This window comes from Cyprinus carpio, chromosome B14 (assembly GCF_018340385.1).
Source record: "Cyprinus carpio isolate SPL01 chromosome B14, ASM1834038v1, whole genome shotgun sequence".
Classification (NCBI taxonomy): Eukaryota; Metazoa; Chordata; class Actinopteri; order Cypriniformes; family Cyprinidae; genus Cyprinus; species Cyprinus carpio.
The window spans coordinates 23,671,472-23,695,117 of NC_056610.1; the positions used below are offsets into that span (position 1 = coordinate 23,671,472).

General features: G+C 35.9%; 1 protein-coding gene across 1 annotated transcript in view; it reads right to left on the minus strand.

The window, feature by feature from the left end:
- Window positions 1-22,881, minus strand: part of gfra4b (GDNF family receptor alpha 4b) — an 85,400-nt gene extending 62,519 nt beyond the window's left edge. Inside the window, exon 1 of the mRNA XM_042738657.1 lies at window positions 22,609-22,881. The gene's annotated coding sequence lies outside the window, so the exon portion shown is untranslated. The remainder of the gene's footprint in view (window positions 1-22,608) is intronic.
- Window positions 22,882-23,646: the final 765 nt, after the last annotated feature.

A 23,646-nucleotide genomic window follows, 5' to 3' on the forward strand; every position in this document is an offset into this window, starting at 1 on the left:
TGAGATGTGCGAGCGGAAGGCATTAGACACCTGCCACATGCAGGATTGTTTCAATTCCAAGAGATTCCAAGCTGGGATTGCCATAGACGTAATCGAGCTCTCACTTTCCATCACAACAGATGGTGTGTGTCACACAGCAGTGTGGGCAGAACCGGTTAAGATGCATTGGTCTTGTGCGTCTTTAAATATAGTCTCCCTCACGCACACATACAGGTCAGCGCCACACTTTCATATGACATTTCATATCATTTATGCTTTAATATAGTGGATGAGATATTAAACTCAAACATGGTATGACTATTAATTTATTCAGAGATCACAGAGGTGAGTTTTTAATTATTGTCACCACTTTGGTTTGAAAACCCAATTTGAAAAACCCAGTTTGAAAAAACTGGCAATTTTAGGTTGCTGTTGTTGTTGTTGTTTAATTGTTTATTGATTTTTTTGTTCCAAGTTAAACACAACATACAAAATACAAAATAATCTAAAAAGATCATTCCCGTTTACACTAACATGCCATAAATAGAATTAATCAAGAAAGCATTGAAAGTTAGATCATATCTAAGCTTTCTGTCCTGTTTTGCCCAAATAAGAAAGGAAGCTGCCCCAATATTTGTCAAACAAATCTTCACGGTTTTACAAACAAAATGCAATTTTTTCCAAAGGTATATAAGATGACACTTCTTTACTCCACATAGAAGTAGAAGGTGGTTTAGAATCCTTCCATCTCAGAGTTATACATGTTATGGCCTCTAGCAGGGCTAGCCTAACAAATCTCAGATTAACCCTTTGTTGATCAAGTATGGTGGTGTCCCCTAAGAGGGCAAGCCTAGGCTCTCTAGGCACATTAGTACCAGCAACTATTGCAATGATCTCTAAAACCTCTTTCCAACATACTTCCAAGTCAGGGCAGGACCATAGCATATTTAGAAGAGCCCCTCTATCTGCTTTACATCTAGGACAGAGCTGGGGTGTAATAAACTCTACTGTATGTATCACATTAAATTGGATGAGTTTATCCCGGCTATCGATAGAGAAAGTCTGAGCTTCCTCACATGTTGTTTCCCATTCGTCATCAGTAAATGAGCAATCCAAGTCTTTTTCCCACGTCACAGATATTACCAGCCATCAACTGCAACAGCTTGCCATCGATAAACGAAGTGAGACCCTCAGGACCTTAGCCTCAAGAGGTGAGAGACGATGTTTAGATAAACGACCACCTTACTGGGTCTGAATGCAATGTCTAACTTGTAGGTATTTAAAGAAACATTTAGAGGGAAGGATATATTTATGTTGATCATACCACTGTTTGGCTATGCCATCTTTAAGAGCAGGAGGAAGAAAAGGATTGTAATAAAAGGCAATGGATCTCTTTCCTGAGATCTGCAACAACTTTAGAAGTGCCAACGATTAGTGGGCTAGAGGTCAGTTTCTTTAAACAGTTTATAGAAACAAAAGGTATTTCAGCAAGAGTTATACTCTGTACCTGGACCTCTTCTAATTGCACATATTCACAATGGCTCCTTCAAATCCGTCCTGACGTGACTCCAGCTCGCTCAGTTTTACTCTGAAGGTCACTGTGTAACCTAATTTGTCAACAGGGTCACAAATTTCACACATACGCCCATCAAAAAAAAAAAAAAAAAAAAAAAAAAAAAAAAAAAAGGTGGTAATTTGCTCATCTCCCTCAAACGTTCCGTCCTGTACACTGATGATTTTTAATTGTAAACAAAAGATTATTGGATTACATTTTACTAGAAAATGCCATTTTAGTCAATATGTTACTTGCCATTTTTGTCACTAGTTTACTTCTTACTTTTTTGTGTGCTTTTTTCTTAATTTACTTTTGCTTATTCTTAGCAATTTATGAGTGACAATTGTTTATTGTTTTAATTGATTACAATATGTGTTGTAACAATAGTTTGATATCTGTGCATTACTGTGAAATTGACTTCTTAACTATTTTTTGTTATTTTGTTCATTTATTTATTTTTGCTTATTTTAAACAATTAATGAGACAACTGATTTAATAAAAATCCTACACCAATTTTGTTTCAGTTTAATTTATTCATTACAATGTGTTGTCCATATCAACAATAGTTTGATATTTGTTACTTTATTATTATTACTATTATATTACTGTTTCCAACCCTATAATAGATTACAAAATTATTGTTTACCAAGAAAATACTATTTCAGTTTTTTATTTTTTTATTTTTTTCACTTATCCCATTTAATGGATTGTGTTACTTACTACTAGCAATTTCTGAGTGAAAATTGTTTCTACATTTTTTTCAGTGCACCCTTAGAAACATCCACTGGAGTAAAAAGTGTGACAATTAGGTCTATGCCTCGAGGAACCTCACATGTTGTTCCTCTTTCCTCTGACGACCGCTAAAGTTTCACCCATTATCACCCCTTTAATGAAAGATTAGTCACGTCCCAGGGAAATACGTGGATCGGATTCCCTTCCCAGTGTCGGGTGCTAGATTCATAAAATCGTTTGGTTTTATAACAGGCCCCTCGCTGTCTCTTTGGCTCTTTACAGGGGGTGAAAAGGTTGCTTTCTACCATTTATCACCGATCTCACCAACACCCCTGGTGGCCAAAAATAATCAGATGGCACCTGAGTCAACAGCCGCGGATTTTAGAGTCATAAGTTATCAGATGTGTTGGGAAAACAGCAGGGAAGAAGCGGCTCATGTGGTCAAAATGCTGGGCTGTTTCCTGAAACAGGACTGACCGCAGGACATCTCTGGATTGTGTGGCGGTCGCTGTGGAGCCACTGACCTGACCTGACACGGTTCACAGCTGCGAGGGGTGGTTGGGGGGTTTCTACCAGTGCACTTAATTACTCAAATTAGGGGAAACTAGGTTGCAGGGCAAAAGGTCTGGAAGGTTGGGGGTTGAAAATAAAGCCTGGGGTGCAAAATAAACACTGAAACAATAACACTGAAACAGTCTGTTTTCTTGGCAAGTTAATTGAAATAGAAAAATCTGTTAGTTTTCAAATACTGGCATGACTGCTGTGTGCTCGGTTGGGCTTTGTAGCCTTGTTGTGCAGGGCATGAAATTAAAGAGAAAGTTCACCTAAAATGAAATCATACAGGTCGCAGTGGCCATTGGCTTCCAGAGTATGAAAAAAAAATACTACAGATGTAAGTGGCTTCTATCAACTGTTTATTCACCCACATTTCTTAAAATATCAACAGAAGAACATGAGAGTGAGTAAATGATGACAATTCATTAAATGTTTGGGTGATCTATTACTTTAAGCCTTCAGACAAGTCATGCACCTGTCCAGGAAAAAATAAAATAAAAAATCTTAAGCAATATTCAATTTTTTTGTTTTTATGAAGGACTATTTTCCCCCTTATTAAATGTACAGTCATCTTTCACGTAACATTCTTATCAATAAATTATGTTAGAATAATAAGGCACAGTACTGTTTGAAGATACTTTAAATATGAAACCAAACACCAGTAGGTGGCAGCAAGTGACTGTCTTAATGAGTGCGTTATTGAGTCATTAATTCAACCGATTCATTCAAACAGCTGATTCATTCAAGAATGAACCAGGTGCCTGTCCTTATGAATTACTCACTGAATCATTGACTCACTCGATTCATTAAAAAATGCTGAATCATTCAGTAACGAATCACCATTGTGTGTGTTTCTCAGAGACACTTTGTGTGGAATGATTTTCGTGAGCAAAAACAGTTAATACTGTGTCTAAAATGTAAGTCACTTAATATTAACTACTTGTTTATTGAACTACTGTTGTATAAAATCAATGTCAGATTTGCATTGTGCTGAAATTCGGGAAAACAGCACTTTTGGTCGTTTGTTGTAGCTTACCTGTATAGTTGTTTTTTTTCTACTGCAATTTCAATAACCTTCTGTGAGTGGGTTCCCAAGTCCACAGATTTAACGTTAATTATTAATTTTTATGGTGTGTGCACATCAAAAGCTAATCAAATATTGATGTGTTAATTAGCTCATCATGTGAATCCACCAAACAAGAAAAAAATCAAACAAACGATTCAAACAAATATTCCACTTCTTCGCAACAACTACGTCCCAAAATCCTAACAATTCAAGTCCCCCGGCACGAATTTGCGTCTATTTGCATTGACTTTGTATGTAATCTACTTGCGCAAATAATTAAATATGCATTTGGTGTGCACACACCATCACACTGTTGCTGCGGGTTGTTTTTAGTCTGAGGGTTAAAGCGATCTCTCCACCAAAAAATTGTGCTATAGTTTTGGGTTAGTTTTGAATAAAAATTGGGCTGGTTTTGTTTCATAGACTTGGCAACCCTGTTGCGCTAATTTGTTTTGATTTCTCCGCGAGTCTCCCTCACACACAGTCCATCTTCGGCACAATCTTTGTTAATGATCACTAAACGTAATAAAATCTGAATTGTTATGCACAAAAATTTTCATTGGCCCATAGGTTTTTAGAAGTCTTGGGTTATTTTTTATTATTGGCATTTGCTAAGAAAATTAAGTACATTTTCGATGGCCTATAAGTTCCATAAGTTTCGGGCTATATTTTTATTATTGACATTTTGATAAGACAACTTGTCAGGCACGTAAAATTCTCTCTCCCTCTTTTTTTTGTTACATTTTTGCTCACCATTTTTAAAATACATTATTATTATCGAATTGACAAAATACGTTACACTGATGTTGGTTTAAGAATAAAAATAAAATTAGCATTTTATAATGAGTCTTCCATCATGAAGTTTGACCAAACGATCGGTTTGCCAGTTCTGCGAAATATCCGCATGAACATCTTTTAAAGGTTTACTACAATGCAATGAATCATCAAAAATTCATCAGAACCTGCGTGGACATCTTCATGGATACGCTCCACAGGGGTTTTGCTTTACCTTGAAGCCAGCGAGTGCATCATAGCTGAATAATGCATTATTCTCCGCATTTCACAGGCTGCTTTTACACTCCAATATGTGTTTTATCATTCCAAATGCGTATATTTAGTCTTCCGTGACCGGCGCCATTAAATATCAAGGTGGCCATTAAAATGTCTGTGTGGCTACGGAGATAGATGGGCAGCCATGAACGGATGTGAGTTTAAGTGAAACCTCTTAAGCGCAGGAGGAACAAGCTCCATCCTCAAAATTTGTTAATGGTGTTTTGGTTTTCAAGAGCAAATAGATGTTAAAAAAGCAAGAACGACAGCATGCACAGGTGAGTCAATATCAGAGAAACGACGGAGGCTGGATGGAGGGCGTTCGGTGCTTGTTGAGTTTGTGCTGCCTTGACCTCCAGAAAGCTCATTGTTAAGCTATTCACACTTCTGGCTATAAGGCATTATAAATAATTAGCAACATTTGCTTGTGGTGTCTTTGCTGCACCCTGTCAATAAGTACCTGTTAAAAGTATAAGAACTGCACAACTGTATTTAAGAACAAATGTGATTCTTGTATCGTCCTGAGAAGCGATCGGATACCGTGTGCATGAATGAAGAGTATTTCCAGTCTCATGTGACTAAAGTAAACATCAAAGTGATGAAAGTTAACACAACGTTATTAAATGGAACCAATCTAGGTGCGAGTTCATCCATCAAAACTTAATTAGCCAGCAGCGGCTGCATTTGCTTTTTGGGGGTTGGTTGGAGTGTAAAGCACTGCATTTGGGTCACGGCCAAACCACAAAACCAACAAAACTGATGGGAGCAGCTCCAGCAGAAGAGACAGGATCTGAAACCTTCAGACGACACACAGCTTGTATCTCTGAGACAGAAACCACCTTTCACCTTTAATATCTTTCATAATCTAATTATTCACTTACCCTGAAAAAAAAACATAAAATTACCATTAAAAACAAACACACTAATTAAATAACACACATATACACAAATAAATGTATAAAAAATAAATCCACAAACAACATAATCAAAAAGTCCTCCATACATTACAAAACATAGTGAATGAATGCTTAAATGGTGCATTAAATTTGCATTTCTAAGGTGCAGTTTTTTCAATTGTTAAATCTTTGATGAGGATTAAAAAAAAAATTATATTTGAATTATATTACAAATTATACAAAGTATAGAATTGTATAGAGGAGACACGCTATTTGAACAGTTATATATATTTATATATCTCTTTATATATCTATATATAGGCCTATACACACACACACAGACACACACACTGTTTTTGAAGAAGTCTCTTCTGCTCACCAAGGCTGTATTTCTTTCAAAATTACAGTTAAAGCAGTAATATTGTGAAATATTATTGCAATTTAAAATAGCTGTTTTCTTTGTGAATATACAGGTATGTTAAATGTAATTTATTTCTGTGATCAAAGCTGTATTTTCAGCATCATTACTCCAGTCTTCAGTGTCACATGATCTTCAGAAATCAATCTAATCTTAATCAATGATGAAAACAGTTGTGCTGCTTCTTCATATTTATATGGAAACCATAATTATTTCAGAATTCTTTGAGGAACAGAAAGTTCTGTAGTCTTCTATTTTGCTCTTACAGTCTTGGATTTGAAGCTTACCTCTCTAGGAACTAATTGATTAGCTCAGATTTCATCAATAAAAATCTGAAACATAATGACTGTAACACCACCCCTCAAGCCATATCCTATTCTCTTTGTTTGCGATGAACTTCTAAGTGTCATTGACATGTGGTTAAGTGTCTGATGTATCAAGAGCTGCTTTGATCTATTATGCCAAAGTATTCATAGTAAAGATAAAGGACTCAAAACCAAACCTAGCAAAGAGATGGAAAACCAGTTCCTCTGTTCTAGTGTTAAACGTTTCAGGGGTGGATTCCTGTAAACCACAGAGGGCTCTTTGATTCAGCTGAGTCATTGAAGAACTGTTTGTCCAGCCTTTCAAAGCAACACAGCAGTACGAGGCTTACAAATGTCTTATTATTTCCCTGTAAAACATGACCGCCAGAACTCCCGCATATGGGAAGGGATTGGAGAGATTCACATCTGGTCCCTGAATCCGGTGGGCTTTGACCCCATTGACTTTCCCATATAGAGAACGAGAGAGTGTTATATTGAGGGGATGATTCTTTTATGTAAGGGAAAGTTCATCTGATTTGTTATTCTAAACCTTTTTTGAGCTAAGTGTGTTTCTGTGCTGGTACTTTGGCTGGTTTATACCTGTTATGGATGCATAACTAAAACCATCAGTAGGTGGCAGGTAGTGCATGTCTTAATGAGTGATTCACTGAATCATTCGTTCAAACGATTCATTCAAAAATAGATTCATTCAGGAACAAAAACACCCAGTGTTGATCTGAGACGGACAAATTTGATCTGGCTTTTTTTTTTTGGCAAAATGGAAAACAGACAAAATTGTGTCTGAAATGTTTGTTAAACTGTTTTATAAAATGAATATCACATTTGCGATCGCTCTTAAGGTCTAATATTCAGGAAAATGGCAGTGAATGCTTTTGGACGCTCAAGATGTGCAGTTTTTGTTTGTTTTTTGCAAAGTGAGTGGCTTACTTGATACTGTCAGCTTGCATATTGTTAAAACAATATTTAGATATTATCAGAGGAGATAAATATACAAAACCTCTAAGTCTTGTCAATGCATTGGTCGATCCAGTTCACTAAATAAATAAATAAATAAATGAACTGGACTGATCTAGTTATCAAGATAAATTCAGTGGAGTGAAAGAATAATATAGAATAATAATTGTAATTATTACACTACCAGACAAAAGTTTTTGAACACTAAGATTTGTAATGTTTTTTTTTTAAGAAGTCTCATCTGCTCAACCAAGCCTGCATTTATTACAGCAAAAGCAGTAATATTGTGAAATATTTTTACTATTTAAAATAACTGCTTTCTATGTGAATATATTGTAAATGATGCAAAAGCTGTATTTTCAGCATCATTACTCCAGTCTTCAGTGTCACATGATCTTCAGAAATCATTCTAATATGATGATTTGCTGGTTTTATTATTATTATTATTATCAATATTTAAAACAGTTTTTTTTTCCAGGGTTCTTTGATAAATAGAAATATCCAAAGAACAGCATTTATCTGAAATAAAAAGCTTTTGTAAGATTATACACTATACCATTTAAAGGTCACTAAATTTTTCAGGAAAGAAACTATAGAAATTAATATTTTTTTTAGCAAGGATGCTTTAAATTGATCAAAAGTGAAGATAGAGACATTTATAATGTTACAAAAGCTTTTTATTTAAGATGCATGCTGTTCTTCTGAACTTTCTTTTCATCAAAGAAACCTGAGAAAATTATACTCAGCTGTTTTCAACATAATAATAATAATAATAATAATAATAAACTTTTTTGAGCAGCAAATCAGAATATTAGAATGATTTCTGAAGGATCATGTGACTGAAGACTGGAGTAATGATGATGAAAATCTAGTGTTGAAATCACATGAATAAATTACATTTGAACAGATATTCAAATAGAAAGCAGTTATTTTAAATAGTAAAAATATTTCTAAATGTTGCTGTTTTTACTGTACTTTGGATCAAATAAATGCAGGCCTGGTGAGCAGAAAAGACTTCTTTAAAAAAAAAAAAACATTACAAATCTTACTGTTTAGAAACATTTGACTGGTAGTGTATGACTTCAGAATATAGTAGAGTTGTTGCATTGGCTATGTTTATGATGCTTTTTATGGTGTTTTGCATCCTTTTTTAAAATTTTTTTAAAGCTTGAAAGCTCCAGTCCCCATTCATTGCATCAATGCAAGGAACATCAGCTAGTACAATTCTTCAAAATTCCCCATTTTGTGTTGTGCAGAAAACAGAAAGTCACTCATGGATTGTAAAATGATGAGAGAATTTAAATTAGCTGGACTGTAGAACCACAGGCTTCTCTTTTTAGTGGCACAAAAACAAATCAGATGGGAAATTCAGAGCTTATTGATTCTTCCAGCCCCCCTATTAAATGCCTTTTCAAGAAATCCTGCGCATCTACATTTGTAAATGCACTCTGGAGGTCTCAGGGAATTACATTAATTGTTAATTTATTAATATAGCTGTGCTCATGAAATGCTCAATTAAACACGCAATCATGCAATGTTCAACATCAGCGTTGAAGAAATTACAGCGCTTCAGATCTAACCCGTGCATTTGGGGCTGAAGCAATTTAAATTAGCTTGCATTTTGTTTTTCACTTTACTTACCAGTCGTTTCTCCAAAGAGAGCCCTGCCTGTAGCCCGACTAATTGATTAGGTCAGAGGTCTGAGGGACAGTGGCTATGGGAGGAATGAATTTCCTGTTTCCTGCATCTATAATTCAGTGGTTTCCTGAGTGTGTGCATCGCAGTGAGCTGGAGAAGGGGCACAAGCTGTGCAAAACACAACTCTGCCAACACTTACCACAGAGCCGTGGCTTTGAAGGTCTGCTGGATCAAGTCTGCATCTCACAATACCCCGAGACCCAGACGTACACGCAGACAGACGCCCCACAACTTCAGGCTTTGTGTGTTTGCTCCGGGACGGTTCGGCGGTCAGCTTGAAAGGAAAACAAAACCCTCTGAAACATTTTCTGAGACTCGGCTGGTGAGGATGGAAATATTAACCAATGGCGCCATTGCAGATTGTTTATGACACACGGCGTGTGATGCATGAACCCACAATCTCAAAATAATATAAACACAGTCATCATTTACTCTCCCTCATGTTGTTGAAACACATATTTTGCAAAATGCTTCTGCTGCTTTTTTCCATTTAGTGGAAGTGAATGATCAGAAAATGGTAGTAAACAGTTGTATTGCATTGCATTATATGTTATGCCCTCACAATAAAACAGAGCTTCTATTATGTATCTTACTATTACATATTATTGGGAGATATAGATTGACGACTGATATTTATATACATTTTATGCAAGTAGTCTGTTATACTGTTATGAAGATCACATTGATTTCATGAGATCTTTAAAAGTAAGAATTTCATCTTACTTTTTGGCCATATTAATATCAACAACTGCACCAAATTGCTAATTTTTGCTCAGTTTGCGCCTCTGAAAAAATAAAGCTGAGATGTCTTTACTATATTTTCAATTTATGAGCCATAAAAAAGCTGATATATCAAATATCACGAAAAAAAACTTACACAACACATATGAATATTGTATTTATTTATTTATTTATTTGTCTAAAGGTTCAATAAATTTAAATAGATTTTTTTTTTCAGACTAATATTTCAGACTGGTTAACATTTTTAAAACTAAAATATATTTCCCCTATATCTCATTTGCAATTGCACAATTTCAAATTTTGCCATGTTAATATGTGCCACATCAAATCTGAAATCAAACAAAGCTGAGCGGAATTGATTTTTGATTGTTTTCTATTTTTAAAAAGATGCCTTTTTAAAATGCATTTGCGTAAATAAGAACTGAGAGCTGGGATTTTCAGCAAATAATGACTCAAATTTTAAAATTGTAGTTTATCCTCATGCAAAACTGTTGTATGGCTTCAGAAGGCTTACAGGGCATGGGTCACAGGTACCACTTGTTTGTATGTATTTATTTATTTTTGCAGCCTGACAATCTGCTTTTACCTTCAACGTATGTAAAAGAGCAGCATGAACATTCTGCTAAACGTCTCTTTTTGAGTTCCACAGAAGAAAGTCAGTCGTGCATGTTTGTAACAACATAAGGGTGTAATGAGAATCAAAAGTGACAGACGTACCTGAAGCAGCGATGACCCCAGTGTCAGCAGTACACGAAGGCCACACATGTGCAATTTAAGGTTCTCAATCTCAAACGTCCATATGGCCCTCAAGTTGACCATTTGGTTGGGGGAAAGTGACTTGCAGGGGACCCATTTGTCCCTGGGGGGTCGTTCACTCTGCAGAAAGCAACCAGTCACTACAGCCTCAGTCAGGAGAACCTGCAGCTGCTTGTGAAGCACAGTCTGCAAAGCAAGGGGGGGTATTTTATATCCTCCCTCTGAGGAGAGAAGAAGCCGCTCACAAAGTGAAGGAAATGTCAGTGTCGTTGGGGTCGCAGTAAAAGCAGCATTTCCAACAGCCCTGAGCGACGAAACCCACAAAGTGTCCAAGAACTTCTGCCGAATTAAACAGAATCATCTGTCACTTAAGCTGCATTACCCAGTGTCACACTAAACAGGTTTATGTGAAATAAACGCTGGATGTATTTGCCTGCTCACGCAGCGCTGTGTGGGATTGCCTGCGTGACTCTCTGTGACCACAGACAGCAGCTTTAATCGTGACTCCTGCCTGCGTCCTGAGAGATCTGAGCATCCCTAAAGATCGTGCAGTTGATTTTTGGAGACGTTTTGCATGGACGCGCAGGGAACATCTAAACTAAATCTAAAATGTGAAGTCTGAACACAGATGCCCTGCTGTGCAAGACTGAGTCAAGCTTGGCAGACCTAACGTGTCTAGGAACTCATCAAAGAGGAAATTTTGTTTTAGTGGGAGAATCAAAGGGTTATGGCTTTCATGATTATTTTCAGCATTTCACTGTTCTGATGTGAAATATTTAGGATGAATTCAGGTATTTGGGAAAATCCCACTTATTATTAGGTGCAATGTATTTATTGCGTAAATACACAAAACTTTTTTTCTGCAAAAGGATTTGCATCTGTTCCAGTAAGATTCATTTAAATTAAACTAAAATCCTGATATGGCTTAGTGCAGTTATAAAATTGTAAAGGCTGCAATTTAATGAAGTGAATATATGCACTCTTACACGTGAGCAGCTCATGATCTGTCAGTGTTTGCAGCATCTCAAAGCAGCTCGGTTCATAGTAAACGCTGCTCCTCACAAACTCATCTCTGCTTCTTAAAGGCTCCCTGCAGTTTGCTGTCAAAAGACTGATGATTGAACGTTTGAAAATGAAGTAATGCATTGTAATTTTACAGTTGCAAAATGTTATTGCATTATTTTTCTTATTTTTTTATTTTACAGTGAAATATTGCAATTTTTTGTCATTTTTTAATTTAATTTTTAATAATATCTATCTATCTATCTATCTATCTATCTATCTATCTACCTATCTATTTTATTTATTTACAAATTGCATAATTTATGCAGCCCTAAAAAACCACAGCAAACCTGGATTTCTTAAAATCACATTTTTAAATTGCAGTAGCAATTTTTTATCAGAAATATCAAACGTTTTATTCCCCCCCATCATGCAGCCCTCCGGCTGAGTCTGAGATACAGGTAAGAATAGTGCCTGAAGGACTGAGGATCGATAGTGTGATTACATATATAATTTCATGCAGATACTTTAAATTTAAGTGCAACCAAACAACAAGTATGTAGACAAAAAGATGATTGTAATCAAATGCTTATTTTTAATATAAAGTGGGTCCCATAAATACAGTAGGATAAAAAATGTCAGAGACCACAGTGGATATCTTAAAATCTAATTTAAACCTGAAACAAAAAAGTTTAATCAGCAACACTTTTTCTTGACATTTGTTTACACTGTAATTTGTAGCCGAGTAAGTGAGAAAATTATGTAAAAGTTTAAGGTAAATAGCATGGGGGGGGGGCACTATTACTGATATTAAATTACTAAGTTACAAGCATCCCCAGTCCCCCTGTTCTAAATAATGCAAAGAAATTTAATTTGGACATCAGTCTTGCTCACACTGTTTATATATTTATGAACGTAAACTCAAACCAATGTTGATAGCTTATTTTAATTGCTGCGTAGAATTGATGGACTCCTGATAAACACTGGTTGTCTTTTCATAATCTAGAGTACGCTGGACATTACATGCACACCAGAATGCAATTTCCCATAAAATAAGGAACCTTATTTACGTCCCATTTTATTAGATCAAGACGACCCGTAGAGATTATTACAATACAATTTCAAACAGTGATTCCATTTTCCCAAAGGTCTCTCTGCATAATTGTTGGCTTGATTGCATGTGATTGTTTTTAAGTAAGAAATGAAGACAATAGAAATGTCACTCACATGCGTTTGTGTATATGAGACTGAAACCCTTTGACAGCTCTCTCGTGTGTGTGTTTAATAAAGCAAGCATGTATGACAGGCCTTTATTGCGGACCAAATCAAAGCCTCGAGTGAGTAGGTAACTGAATGCATAAATCTAAAGGTTTGTGGCGTGACGCTTCCAGCAGCACACTCCAAATATCAATCGTCTCATTTGTTTAACAATCCTGAAGGATTCGCTGCAGTCTGTAGCATGAGAAAACTTCCTTGCAGGTTTTTCAGCAGAACAGACGTCTTGTGAACGCTTTCTTGTTTTCTCAACATCGCAACATTGTTTAACAGATTCATTGTTATCTGACTTCCTGATCTGCATTATTTAACCATGTATTTCTGTGTCTTTGGAAGGCGTTTGTTTTATGAATGCATTCAAATTCACATGATTTCTCATTCACATGCAAGTTTTTTTTATATCATAAGCGTACTTTTTATTATATTTTACATTACTACATTTTTTATGTCATTGTTGAACATCTCATGTTCTGACTTTGTATTGAACCTCAAATTTATGATCGATTTATTTACAATTAGCATTAGCCACGAAGTAAACAATGCAATACAACATTTATTCATTTGGGTTCATTTATGCATACATATACAGTACTTTCCCCAATAGTTTAATTACAGTAAATTAAAAACGAATTGTTTTTTCTTGCAAGCTTTCCTGAAAGTTCTGTTTGTATAAATATGCAAATGAAGTATTATCTATTTCAATATGCACTAATTTGCATACATTTCCAGAACAGAAATCTAAAAATAAATCTTTTTTTTTTTTTGACATATTTAAGGTGTTTACAAATGGGATTTTTGGATATATATGAACAATGTCTATATGTCCTCTGATGCCCAACCCGAGGCTGACGTGGACACACATTTACAAATCACACAAGTTCTTTACTCTGTTATCGACTGCAGCAACTTCTCCTAAAACACAGCTCTGGCTTTGTCCATAAACGGCTCCCACATCAATCAATACCCAACATTAACCAGAGCAACACATGTTTTACAGCGAGAGGAAGGCTGCTAATGAATGTGCCTTTAGGATGATGAAGCTTCTAAAAATATCTCAAACTTTTCATTTATAAAAAAAATAATAATAAAAAAAAATTATAATCTTTTATCGGGTGTGCTTTTCATTTAGCTCTATCCACAGGATGTCACGGAGCACAATGCATCCTTAATTAAGGTGACTTTACAGGAAAGTGTCAGCACATTCGGTTGAAGTGAGCTCAGATCATATAAGAATAATTAATCAGTGAATACAAAGACATCCATTTAAAAGAGAAATGCTGCTTTTGTGTTATTGTGTGGCTGGCCTTTAATCTCCTGCCTTTTTCCAAAGAGCTCTTTTCAACCTTAATGAGATCAAACAGGCTCAGATATACATTCTATATATACTGCACTCAAACATGATTTTCCATAGACTAGAGGCCAGATTTACTAAAACAGGGCAAGTTAACATGAGAGCACAATCCTAAAAGGGGAGATATCTTCTGATGTACTGACATTAAAGAACACAAATGCAGCCGGATCATGTCTATAATGACCAGCGCAATCTACCGAGAGCATCTACAATGAGCTCAGCTGCAAAAATGAATGTGTCCATGCTTTTTCAGTGCTAATTTTTCACTGCGGGTCTTTAGTAAATGCTGAAAGTTGTTTTTAATGTCAAAACAGGGTTTGCGCGGGTACAAGCCATTAGTACAAGTTGCCCCAAAAGTCAAGTAATATTCATATTAATTAGTGAAAAACTACTCCAAATTATAACCAAAAATGGCATGCAACAGACTTGGACCAGTAAACAACCATCTACAGTAGCAACACTAATGCTAACATGCATTCAAAACACATGGGAAACCACTAATTTTCTTTATTCTAGTTTACAAATATGACTTTCAGGATTAGAGGTGTGTAGTTAGCCTCAGATAAAGGGAGTGTTGAAGGAATAGTTCACCCAAAAATGAAAATTGCATTCCATCACTTTCTCCACCAGTGGATGCTCTGCAGTGAATGGGTGCCGTCAGAATCAGAGTCCAAACAGCTGATAAAAACATCACAATAATCCACTCCAGCCAAAAGCTGCATGTTTGTATTAAAGCTTCCTCCAGTAAAAAAGACCATTCTCTGTTGTCTCTCACATCAAAATCCAGCCACATTTGTTTAGAGCTGTTTTGTGTGCAGATTTCTCTCCTGATTCAGACCAGCCCACTTTTTCTCCCCGGAGGAAGCGTTATTATGGACTCATATTTTATGAGTGTTGCAATGTTCCATTTCTCCAAATCTGACGAGGAAACAAACTCATCTACATCTTGGATGATCTGAGGGTGAATCATTTAAAGAAAATTAATTTTTTTGGCAAACTACTCCTTTAAACTAAATTTCAGCTTATTGTTCGTCAGTCAAGAGTGACATCTGCTGAACTGCTCATGCCATTTCCATCGGTTCATTCATGTCCTCTGAACAGAAAGTCAAAATCACAGAATTGTGTCGGAGCTCCATGTTAACGGGACAAACATTTCTGAAATGACTGCTTCATGAATGACCTTTTGTGTGACACAAAACCCAGTAAATGCCTCGCCCGAGGACAAGAAGGGAGTTATATCTTATCTCTGTGGAATATCTCACCAACCTACTAAATAGACTCCCAGAATCAGTTAAACATAATTGTTCAGTGTTCCTCCTTTTACATCGGCCGACTTCAAAATGCCAAACAGGAAAAAAAATTAGCTTAATTTAACAAGGAACCTGTTGTGATGAATTAGAAACCCGGATAAGACGACGGACCACTGAATGACCAGTGCCTTTTCACACTTCACGAGTCTCACTGGGACAGCTATGTGTGGATGAAATCATCTGTGCATGCACACTCCAGTTCTTCTGGAAAACACGGCTTTATTTTCATTGTCTGGGATTCAAAATTGGATAGGGTTGGACAACTTCTGCAAATGTCAACATATTCCAAAGGTCTCAAGCCACTGTTGAGAGAACAGAATAATGAATGAGAGGGAAATTAACAATCCATGTACTGTGCTAAAAAAAAACCTCACTGTGCACCAAAATGCTGCAATCAAAACACAATCGCCTCCTAACCTGCATGGGTCTCTATTCAGACGCAAAGAAAAACAGAACAGTGCGATGCCTATATTCATTACAGTCTGAATTTGCTTGAATTAATAAAACATTTTGCACTAAAAAAGCACTTGCAGAAAGCAGAAAGCAGAAAGTGCTTGCGATCTCCCAGCTGGGACTTTTTTGACGAACGTCCACCTTTATAAGAACATTTCAAGAATGGTTTGTTGAACCTTCAAGAAAATTAAGCCATTCAGAACGAACGTGAAGCAGCGTCTCAATCGTGAGACATTCATGGTCTAATTCTGCAGCGCTAGTCTCTGTGTTTATGTCAGCGGAGTCTGGATAGTTGTGCAAATGAGCTTTCCATCAGCTCCACGGGACAGGAGCAGTCAGTCACTCTGCTTTACAGTCTCCCTCCTGGGCTCATGGCTTTCACAGCGCTAACAGATTTGGACAGCTCGCTGCTGATGGTTTCCATGTGCTTCATACTTCATCTTGAGAAACGGTTCTGAGCAGAGCAGCTTGCTAATTAGTTTTTCATTGTGCAGCGTCTGCATAAACATGTACATATGTAAAAATGCAACTATAGTAATGCTAAGTAAGCTCATCTCGCCAAATAGCAGGACACAGAGGTTAAAGACACTGATGTCTCATCAAAGGCTAATGTTTTTTGAGCTCGCAAGGCAAACTAACTATCTATCTATCTATCTATCTACACACACACACACATATATATACATATATACATACATATATTGTATATACACATACAATATATGTATATATATATGAAAGTCTTTAAAGCCTTCAAAAATTAAAGCCTCAACAAAATATCAGAATGTCATAAAATCTTCTGTCATAAAAAGTCACTGCATTAAATGTTGCATGCACTGCTACAAAATATTTTCCTGTTTTTTCTTCTCTTTTATTTTTTGCGATATTTTCTATTACAAATATCTAAACTTCCTTAAATCAAGACACATTTACATGAGATGCAAAGTGAAGATATGCAGTTTGACAAAACTGATAAAAGTTAAGTGTGTATGCTTAAAACAAGAACAAACATTTGTGTTTTCCCTTTGAATTAAAGTTGATTTTTCAATATATACTACCATTCAAAAGTTTGAGGTCAGTTTTTTTTTTAAAGAAGTTTGTTGTTTTATTTAGCAAAAAAAAAAGTGGTAGTAGAGAGCTATGCTTCTGTTTTGAATAAATAATGCTCTTTTAATTTTTTATTCACCAAAGAACCCTGGGAAAAGTATCACAAGTTCCAAAAAAATATTAAGCATGCTGCAAAAATGTTTCCAACATTTTCCAAATAATAAATCAGCATATTAGGATGATTTCTAAAGGACCATGTGACACTGAAGCCTGGAGTAATGATGCTGAAAATTCAAATTTGATCACAGAAATAAATTACATCTTAATGTATATTAAAACGAAAAACTGTTATTTTAAATTGTAATAATATTTCACAATATTACTGCGCTTTCTGTATTTTTGATTAAATAAATGCAGCCTTGATGAGCATTTAGACATTAAAAAAAAAAAAAAACTTTTGAATGCATAAATATATCTTCATTAGTACTTTAACTAATGAGAATTACAAGAAGATTACAAATATTGAGAGATTGTGAACAGAACATAATTCTAAATCTACTGAATCCATAATCTGCAGTAATGTGCAGAACAGACATGAATTTCATATTTCACAAAATTTGCACCTGCAGATATAAAACTTTGGCAAAAGTTTTAGAGGATATATAAAAAAAATGAACAAACATTTTGGCAAAAGTATAGGATATATAATAAAAATGAAAAAACAAAATTAAACACTGATTGGCGGCAATGTGTATCGTCATATATATTGTGTATAAATAGTATATTATATGTATATATATATTTTTTTAATATATATTAAATTTTATATATGTATAGTAATTATACTTAAAACCAAAACACAACTAAAAAAACAAAATTCTCAAAACCAAAAAACTAATTCCAGCTGAACAAAGCCAATTCTTAAAACCAAAACACTATTATAACAGCAAGATTTTCTAATTCAAAGAACTGCTTTCAAAACAGCATGTACCACTACTTTATAAATGCAATACTCATGGCGCACAAACAACTCTTACTCCTTTACAAGAATCCCTTGAGGACCGGACTCTATTTATGACGCTGCTGATAAAGGACAAAGGTCTGCATATTTTTTTCCCGTTGTTGTTATTCAAGGAAATATGAGCACACGGATTTGTGTTAATGCACTGAAGTGTAACAAATGTGTGCAAATAAGAGCATGCAGCACGCAAGTTAATTACACACTAAAAAGGGAGCACTCATTAACCTTATCCTGAAGTGTAAACGAAGTATATTCATTAGTTACGGACTTCGCAAATATAGCTAAGTCCCCGGCTTGGGTCTGTTGGAAATGCAGAAGATTTGACTCAATCGTTTTATTCATGTGACGTAAAGTGTTATTTCAGTCATGAATTGGAAATTCTTTTCACAATGTAAATTCTGTCTTTCTGCTCCAGGCTGCTTCCGAATAAAGACTTCTTTCTCTCTGTAGTCGTAATTGTCTTTCATTTGAGTGCTGCCCTCCTCCTCTACATCTACATCAGCCGGTGTCCCCCAGGGATTCGTCCTCTGACCCTTCTCGTTCTGGAGCTGCACTTGTTGTGTGGCATTTCTCACAGTGGGCCATTCTGCGAGAGTATTTCAAAGTAGACTTGGACAAGCTCCTGCGGGGCCGCTGGCCTGAGCTGTCGGGCCCCAGCTGGCTCTGTGCTGCCAGCTGCATCCAGTAGTTATTCCTCAAAGACACAACCCCAGGTGTCCTTCCCTTCTGCCCTGTAATTCCCGTCTCTTTCATCCTCGCAGGATGTCCAACTTGTATTATGTGCTCATTCAATAAAACAACATCCAGAGGAGCAGAGGCAGATACGGGTTCAACACAGACACACAAACAGATTGTTTGCAGATGCAGCCGGCTTTCACAGTCTGCGGAAATAAACTTTTTCAGCGCTATCTGGCTCCACGGAGAGATGAAGCACATGCAAACCATCTCAAATCTTCCCAAATAGGGATTAATTGCTTATTAAATGGAAAAATAAAATAAACCTATTCATGTGCCAAGGGACATGTGCTGCAAAAATAACAACTGCTCCATTAATAGAAACCCAATTTGATTTCACAGCAATAAGAACTGGATTTTTATGGTAAACTAACCACAGCGCAAAACACACCATCACAGTTTGCTAATGTGGTCAGAACTGATTGCTATGCTGTTCTGATTGTTAGCATGTTGCTGTGTGTTTACTAATCTGTTATGAGTGTTTTTAAGATGTTATTAGGCCTATATGATTGCTAATATGTTCTGAGAGTTTTTAGCACATTATGAAATGCCTGCTATTAAGTTGTGATTGTTAAGCATGTTGTTATGTGTTTGCTAATGTGCTATAAGTGATTTAGGATTATTCAGTGATATGATTGATAAAATATTCTGAATATTAGCATTTATCTACACCATTGCCAAGATGTTCAAAGCATTTTTATCAGATTACTGCATGTTTGCCAAATCGTTCTGGGTGTTTCAGCATCTTTCTAGGCGTTTTTTAAGGTTACTGCATGACTGGTAAGTTGTTCTGAGTATTTTAGCATCGTACTACTTCGTTTCTAAGGAGTTTAAAGTGTTTTTATCAGATTACAGCATGTTTGCGAAGTCATTCTGAGTATTTTAGTATCTTACTAGGTTGCTAAGTTGTTCAAAGCGTTTTCATCAGATTACTGCATGATCGCAAAGGTGATAGATATTCTGTTTTTAAATCTGATATTCTGGTATGTGAATGTTTTTTTCAGGCATTTGTCATTTTACGTTTTTTATTTTCTCCATCAGGTGTAAATCATGTCAGAATGCATAATTCATAAATGTAAGAGCACCCTTCTCCTCAAAAAAATAAATGAATAAAATGCCAGTTTTGTATAATTCATGTGCAAAACACAAATGCGTGGAGTTACATGCCAAAGTTCACTAAAGTTAGGGCCTTGTTCAAATCCAAGTATGAGCAGCAGTAATAGAAATGCTTTCCTCATAGCAAGCGCCATTAAAACACAGCAACAGTTTATTTGCAGTCTTCAAAGCAAGAAGACTCCCTATCTGTCATTATGTTTAGTTTTGCTCGGAGAACATTCCCGTTTCTGCTTTATTTAGAGTCTGCTCCACTAAATGTTTAATTATTTTGGCAGATGTGTCTGATGAGGAAGACACATAGAAATTGTCAATAACATCATCCGTGAAGAGAAGAGAGCGAGAAGTGTGAGAGCTGCGAGAAGAATTTCATAAACAGAGGATGAGAGTATTAAAAACTGGAGGATTATGACAAGAGGTATAAAATGGGATTGCCTGGATTTTCATACTTTTTGCAACATGGCAGATCGTCCTCACTTTACATCAAACAGAGAATTGTGGGGCAAAATTCATCAGCTTGGCAACTAGGATGGCAGCGCTTACTCACGACAGATCTGCCATCAGTGAGATTAGCACAGCACTCCAGACTGCTGCACAATTGAAACAATTGCGATGACAAACAGCAGGTGAATTGGCCGCGGGAAGTCAGACATGATTGGATAATAGCAAAGCCAATGCTACCTGATTTCACCCAATCACACACAAGTCTTTACAGAAGTTCAAACACAAACTTCTAAAGATGTCTACGTACTTGTTTCTTTGATGCATGAGGTCTGAAACTGAAAAATTGGAGATGTCGGCGAAAGAGTTGAAGTTGCCGAGTGGCGTTATATACCGATATAACGCCACTCGCCAACTTCAACTCTTTCGCCGACATCGCCAATTTTTCACAGTTTTAGACCTCATGCATCAAAGAAACAAGTGCGTAGACATCTTTAGAAGTCTGTCTTTGAACTTCCGTTTCTGCGGTAGCTCTATAGAATGTTGATGAGTTACTGAAGAGTTAACGAAAGTTATTAAGTGCATTATAATGTTTGAAACAGATATCATAACAAATGTCAATAGACCTGTAAGTTTTAAAACGAGCAGTTTTAGATATGACTTTGCCAATGGTGAGGACAACTACAGACAACAGATTAAAATTATTTCTAGTTAATTTAGAAGTTGCTGGATGTGACATGCCATAGCATCTCTACTGAATTATATGCCCTTGTAATAACAAGCGATGTCCTACTTTGGAAACCATAGTGCTATGCTTAAATCTGAAGAGGTCAAGCAACAGATTGATGAGTTAAAGTGTTAGTTCACCCTTAAAATGAATATTAGCTCGAGCCATCCTAGGTGTATATAAGACTTTGATCTTTCAGACGAATCCAATTGGAGTTACATTAAAAATTGTCCTGTCTATTCCAAGCATTATTATTGTAGTGGGTAGGTGTTTCTCTTTAACAGTTCAAAACATGTTGCACGCACATCCGTAATAAATCGTGCCTCACACGGCTCCGGGGCATGAATAAAGGCCTCCTGTAGCAATTCCATGCGTTTTTATAAGAAAAATATATTTTAAACGTAATAAACACTTTTCTCTCACTTCTGATGACGGACGTATACGCCTCTGAGATATGCTAGACTCGCGAGTTTGAGCAAAAGAAGCAAAGTTTCTTTACTTTAGCAAAGAAAAACCAGTCTCCTCTTGGATTATATAGAAACCCTTTGACATTTTTTTTTTCAAATCCTCGGTTTGTGCTTCTAATTCATGACCGGTGTTTTGTTCTCTCTTCTCATTCGTCACTAATCACGCAAAGCCAGCGTTATCCGCCGGAACGGCTTCCGTGTATGACAGATATCAGAAGTGAGAGAAAAGTGTTTATTACGTTTGAAATATGGATATTTTTCTTACATAAACACATGGATCCACTACAGGAGGCCTGGATTCGTCTGAAAGAAGAAAGTCACACACACCTAGGATGCCTTGAGGGTGAGTAAATAACAGGTTAATTTTCATTTTTGGGTGAACTAACCCTTTAATCCAAAGTTCACAAAAATAAAAACTCTTCTGAGGAAGATGTCATTCACTGGTTTTGTTAATGTACCCACACAGAAATGATGGAAGCAGTTTATGTTCTGATGTTTGAATCCGCTCCAGACCTAGACTTTCATAAAAACGCGATTTTCTCTACTTTTTGTTCAAAACGTTGGCTTTTTTATTAACTTACCCACATCGAAGTGTTGATAAAAAAGAATGCATGAAGCTAGAATAACATTTTGTTTGTTTGTTTAAGAATAAAATAAAATAAAAAAAAAATAACAATAACTGGGACAAATTTTATTGCATGTTCAGATATTCACACAACTAAATATTCTGGGAGCCATGAAGTGGGGAAAGAATTAAAGCCAACATGAAGCGGCGTTCGCATTTGACTTTCAAAACGTGCTGTATTTCCAAGCGAAGCAGAATATTCAACAAGAGGCTTGATTTTATCCATCAAGAATTGATTGGATCGTGAGCAGTGGGCGTTAGATATCAGGAAGGAGCCAGACGTGGATGTGAGTTTGTGAGCTGTGTCCCACTCACCTCATCTGTTGCTGCAAAGCAACACTCCAGCCTTCACACTGACCGCTGCCTGCATCCTCCCAGCCATCTAGGACGGATTTCAAAGACTGCAGACGACAGCCAGCTAGAGCCAATATGAGCCAGACCACGTCACTGAAGACTGCCTTCACCGGTCCAGGCGTTTAGGATGGGTTTCAAAACATCAGTGCATCACTCTAATAACACCCGATCATTTATTCAGTGAACACGTGGCTATTATTACATATACTATGCGTGATTTTGCGTATGCCACAAGTCAAAAGTTTGAAATGATTAAGTGTTTTAATGTTTTTGGAATAAATCTCTCATGCTCATCAAGGTTGCATTTATTACAGTAAAAACAGGAATAGTGTTAAATATTATTGCAATTTATGTTTTCTATGTGAATAGGCCCACAATTTAAATTGTAATTTATTTCCGTGACATAAAGCTGAGTCTTCAGTGTCACATGATCTTCAGAAATCATTCTAATATGCTGTTGTTATTATTAATGTTTCTTATTATTATCATCAACGTTGAAAACAGTTTATTACAATTTAAAAGAACTTCTCTCTTTGAAGAGTGTATAGATTTTTTATTTTTATTTTTTTAAACCCGGTGATCAAAACAAGAAACATTTCTGATTATCATCAACGTTGAAAACGGTTGTGCTGCTTAATATTTTTGTGGAAATCATATAATACATGATTCTTTGATGATTAGAAAGTTCAAAAGAGCATTTATTTGAAACGAAAACCTTTTGTGAACTTTAAAAAGTCTTTACTATCACTTTTGATCAATTTAATGCATCCTTACGTAAAATAATAACAACTATTATTATTTTTAAATATTACTTACCCCGAACTTTTAAATACTAGAGTATCGCAGTTTCCACAAAAATATATTATTCAAAGAGAGGATGTTTTTTTTTAAAATTGTAATATAATAAATAACTGTTTTTAATAATAATATATTAGTTTTTCTGTATTTTGATCAAATGAAAAGAAAAGACCCTGTGTTTATTTAATTAAGTATATATGA